Genomic DNA, 6000 nt, shown 5'->3' on the forward strand with positions numbered 1-6000 from the left:
GTGCAGTGTGATACAAACTACAGTTTGAAAATCAGTCATCAGTTTCACTGCTGCAGCCATTCATTTATGGAACATGCTCCCACCTTCAACACATAAAGCCTTTCGTTTTAAAAGCCCACCTCCCTATTCATCAGCGTTGTCATTGTGAGACAACATGGTCATGCTAGGCCGTGTTTTCAATGCTGTTTACAGGTATTGTGTTCAGGGCTATTGGGCCAGCGTGGCCTGGCCTCCAAGCCATTGTGCCTGCCCACAATAGATAATGAGCTATCCACCCATATGCAGCCAGCAGAATATGGACATACACCCACACACGCACGCAGTATGATTACACCAAGACAGGGACACAAGCACTCAGTCGGTGTTGTCCACAGATTTCATTGATTGAGCTATTCTGCTCACAGTTATTTTCTGTCATGAAATATTCTGACCAGGGCAACTTTGTCAGAGTATTTGGATTGAGATTTGTGCCTGAAAGCATTCAGCGGAAGGTCAAGAGCCCGATCAGGTGTTGTTCACAAGCCTGTGAGACATTCAATGACCAGCACAGTGGATGATTAATTTCAGCCACCTTTGGGGTGTAAAAATGGTTATTCAAGCTGCATGTTTTGAGAAATTTATATTGCAGCAACTTTATAATGAAATACCTCACATACTGATTGTCAGCTTGTCAAGTTGATATAATAATAACAATAACACATACAAGCTTATGTTTCTGATGCTTCAACTGAGATTAAATATGATGATCTGATTTTGGTGTTAAAATATTATGCTAAATTACTGGACACAATTCAAATGCAGCCATTAGAAGTTTCACGTGAAACAAATGGCCTGAATCTTCTTTAAACCTTCATACTACACTCTCAGAGTCGTGTAACAGTGGTTTGCTATTCAACATTGTGACATATTCGCATTCGCATCCGCTTATCCTTTTCAGGGTCGCGGGGGGCGCTGGAGCCTATCCCAGCTGTCATAGGGCGAGAGGCGGGGTACACCCTGGACAGGTCGCCAGTCTGTCACAGGGCCAACACACAGGGACAGACAACCATTCGCACTCACATTCACTCGCACATTCACACCTATGGGCAATTTGGATTAACCAATTAACCTATCCCCACTAAGTGCATGTCTTTGGACGGTGGGAGGAAGCCGGAGTACCCGAAGAGAACCCACGCAAACACGGGGAGAACATGCAAACTCCACACAGAAAGACCCTGGCCTGATGGTGGAATTGAACTCAGGACCTTCTTGCTGTGCGGCAACAGTGCTAACCACCGTGCCCATTGTGACATATTGACTTAAAAAAATAATACAGCCTTTGTAGGTAGGTTCTTTAAATTACCCACCAGGTGGACAAACTTAGATCCTCGAGCAGTTAAGGAGGTAACACAGCAAGTGGATTTACATGCCGCAACTGATGCAAAAAGAGAGGCCACCTCGCTCACGGCGGCCACATCAAAGGGAACCTGGTTATTAATGGGCACTGGAAGCTGCATTACCATCACATACACCTCGCTGTCCTCATTTACTCTCAGCAGCACACACAAATACGCACTGAACATATGTGCGGCAAGATGGAGACACACACCACGACCACACAAGCTACGAGGGACAAACTGGGTTCTATAGTCAGAATAACCAGAAGCTGTTGTTGCTTCACAATTAATTAGGCAACTTATTGAGCTCAAGATGCAATATGCATGTTAATTTAATGGGTTATGTCTGGTTTTAGAAAATAGAAAAAACGCTTTGATGTTCACAAAACTTGGCAGTAAATCACTGGCAGCAAACAATTACAGAATTAATGAAGATGGAGAAGACAATAGCGCAGGCTATTGTTGCAAATACATGCATGTTATTATCTTAAAACGCATGCATGGTAAATGGGAATCAGCCAGTATTGTGCCATCGTGTTTATTCAGGCTTAGTATCAATGCTCTCTTACTGGTCATGAGTGCATCAAGTGTGATGGTGGGCTCAGCTTTCTTTGTTGATCACTTTGATTTATTTTGGAGCGGTTCCATACCATAGACTGTATATAAATGATGGATGTGGCCACTGTGTCATCACCCAGTGCTTTGTGAATTGTCATTTTGAACTTTTCCTTTATGTTTATCATCATGTTGTTATTTTTGGAGCCAGAAATGACATGACTTTGACACTTGAAGCTAATTTTTCAGCTAATGCTAGTAAGCTAGGTTAGCAACGCACTTCCAAAGATACCTGCTAATAACCAGGAGTAATTTACAGGTATAATACTAGTATTTCAATCATTCAATCACCAATACTGGAACTTAGTCTTCTTGGACAGGTTCTTAGTACAAAACGATAATAAACAACGCCCCCTTACACACACACACACACACACAAACATTTTCCTCCACTATTCAACCAGACAAACGGAATTGGATTAAAAAATACCATTCGTGCTGCTTGCCTGTGCTCTACATGGACATCATCACCTCTCTGCACACCTTCCTGGCTGAAGAATTGTAAAATATTATTACTTCTATAGTTGAATAAATATCTACTATATCACCAAAAATTATTTACTATTAGCTGACAGTGCTAGGTGGTGGAGGAATGTTTCAAACCATTCCTTTAAGAAAAGAAGCAATAAAACCCCATGAAAACACCTCATTAGGTATAAAACTGCATTACTGGAAAATTATGCATAAAATATCAAATATGAAAATAATTATTTAGCTGGAAAATGATCCTTATCAGTGTTAAATGTATTAATATTGCTGCTTTACGTTGCCTGTTTTATTATCATCTTGTTCAGAGACGCTGTCCTCTCTCCATCATTGTCAGAGCGTTTCTTGCTAATGTACTAAAGGAGTTATTAACAGCTTTTTTATACTTCATCTTCTTGTGATGCTAAATCACTGACTTTCCTTTACTTGCTAATGCTAGCTGTGTTTTCAAATAAAAGTGCCAATCATAACTGATCTCATGCGCCCCAAACCATCTGTGAAAGAACAGAGATTTATCCACAATGCCCAAACCACCAGAAAACAGATTTCCCAGCCAACCAACTCAAGTCAATGCGATGGTATATGGACTCGGCTGTAACACAGAGACAGCTACATTTTCCTATGAACATGGAACGAGCAGAGCTTTCAGGGACAATAGCTGACTGTGGCCACAAGATGGCAATAACGTGGCGGTAAAGGATGAATCCAAACAGGCGAGGAACTTTGTGACAGCACTGTGTGAGATGAAAGGAGAGCGATCGCTTTACTTTGGCAAGATTTAGATTATGTCTATGTTTAGATTTCATTTGCCTTGCTTATCCTGACAAGAGGCCAAAATCCCAACCCAACTGAAAGGTCCAGTTTACTAACTCAAAGTATCTACCATACCTGCCAGTCAGTCAGTGGGCAGACAGTAAGCAGAAAAGCCCGTAACTTTAATAAACTTTAATAAGGTTTAAATTTGTAGGCCATAGAGACAACAAAATAATTTAGTTTTTGATATTACATAGACCTACATGTTCTTACATGTAGATACAATAAGGCACACCAGTAACGTTTTAACACACACATTAACATACAGTGGGGCAAAAAAGTATTTAGTCAGCCACCAATTGTGCAAGTTCCCCCACTTAAAATGATGACAGAGGTCAGTAATTTGCACCAGAGGTACACTTCAACTGTGAGAGACAGAATGTGAAAAAAAAAATCCATGAATTCACATGGTAAGATTTGTAAAGAATTTATTCGTAAATCAAGGTGGAAAATAAGTATTTGGTCACCTCAAACAAGGAAAATCTCTGGCTCTCACAGACCTGTAACGTCTTCTGTAAGAAGCTTTTCTGTCCCCCACTCGTTACCTGTATGGATGGCACCTGTTTGAACTCATCATCTGTATAAAAGACACCTGTCCACAGCCTCAAACAGTCAGACTCCAAACTCCGCCATGGCCAAGACCAAAGAGCTTTCGAAGGACACCAGGAAAAGTATTGTAGACCTGCACCAGACTGGGAAGAGTGAATCTACAATAGGCAAGCAGCTTGGTGTGAAAAAATCAACTGTGGGAGCAATCATCAGAAAATGGAAGACATACAAGACCACTGATAATCTCCCTCGATCTGGGGCTCCACGCAAGATCTCATCCCGTGGGGTCAAAATGATCATGAGAACGGTGAGCAAAGATCCCAGAACCACACGGGGGGACCTGGTGAATGACCTGCAGAGAGCTGGGACCAAAGTAACAAAGGTCACCATCAGTAACACACTACAACGGCAGGGAATCAAATCCCACAGTGCCAGACGTGTTCTGCTGCTGAAGCCAGTGCATGTCCAGGCCCGTCTGAAGTTTGCCAGAGAGCACATGGATGATACAGCAGAGGATTGGGAGAATGTCATGTGGTCAGATGAAACCAAAGTAGAACTTTTTGGTATAAACTCAACTTGTCGTGTTTGGAGGAAGAAGAATACTGAGTTGCATCCCAAGAACACCATACCTACTGTGAAGCATGGGGGTGGAAACATCATGCTATGGGGCTGTTTTTCTGCCAAGGGGACAGGACGACTGATCCGTGTTAAGGACAGAATGAATGGGGCCATGTATCGTGAGATTTTGAGCCAAAACCTCCTTCCATCAGTGAGAACTTTGAAGATGAAACGAGGCTGGGTCTTCCAACATGACAATGATCCAAAACACACCGCCCGGGCAACAAAGGAGTGGCTCCGTAAGAAGCATTTGAAAGTCCTGGAGTGGCCTAGCCAGTCTCCAGACCTCAACCCCATCCGGTTGTTCAGTGATGACGCGACGAATCCTACTTCCGGGTCTAAAGTAGTCTGCGTTTAATATGGCTTTTGTGTTGTTAACATGTTTAATGTTACGTATTTTCTTCTATTTGATCTCAAAAAGCTCCTAAAACAGTCAGTGATCACTGTTGACCTCCCTCGGCTTTTATTACCGCTAATCATTTATTTAAGCTCAGTTTTTAAAACCTTAGGATGTAACTACAGCCCAGCCCATGCAGCAGTATATGAATGACTAACCTCGTATTGTGGATGGATTATCTCAGTTGTTCTCCTGGCTGAAGTTTGGTCCTTTTACAGCATCCTGCCATGCGATTACATTTGTTCCTGACCACCGACAACACTCACGTTAACTTTTATCGAGTGGAAAAAAAGTTAGCTTGTTTATATTATGCTAACATAGCTGTGTCGCTAGCGGTCAAGCAGCACATCATTATATACCAGCTAGCCCAACTTCAGTAACCCTACAAACGTCACTGCTGTTTAGTTTTCTGTCTTCATTTATGTTGGAAGTGATAGCAGAGCTGTACGTTTTAATTTGTTTCCAAAACCCCGCAGTCAGGACATGCTATATTGTATTTAGATAGAAGCTAGCGAGCTAACTCCCTGCTAACTTCTAACTCCGTTAAATGTCATAAATTCCGTTTTCATGGATGCCTGGATGTTAAACTCAATTGTTACACCTGGTAGAGCAGAACGCTGATCATTTTATTAAAGATGAAAGACTTTAGACAGTTTTTCAACTCTCAGTAATGCCATAGTGATCGTTTGATATATGGACCTGCAGCGGAGTTTAGACCCAGACATGGCTAGTGACGTCAGACTGAACAACCGGATAGAAAATCTGTGGCGGGAGTTGAAAGTCCGTGTTGCTCGGCGACAGCCCCAAAACATCACTGCTCTCGAGAAGATCTGCATGGAGGAATGGGCCAAAATACCAGCTACTGTGTGTGCAAACCTGGTAAAGACCTATAGTAAACGTTTGACCTCTGTTATTGCCAACAAAGGTTATGTTACAAAGTATTGAGTTGTATTTTTGTTATTGACCAAATACTTATTTTCCACCCTGATTTACGAATAAATTCTTTACAAATCCTACCATGTGAATTCATGGATTTTATTTTCACATTCTGTCTCTCACAGTTGAAGTGTACCTCTGGTGCAAATTACTGACCTCTGTCATCATTTTAAGTGGGGGAACTTGCACAATCGGTGGCTGACTAAATAC

The sequence above is a fragment of the Aulonocara sp. 'chitande type north' Nkhata Bay genome, linkage group LG11 (genome assembly GCF_057382095.1).
Source record: "Aulonocara sp. 'chitande type north' Nkhata Bay isolate Kocher_YH1m ecotype deep benthic linkage group LG11, A_spYH_male_GT1.1, whole genome shotgun sequence".
Lineage (NCBI taxonomy): Eukaryota > Metazoa > Chordata > Actinopteri > Cichliformes > Cichlidae > Aulonocara > Aulonocara sp. 'chitande type north' Nkhata Bay.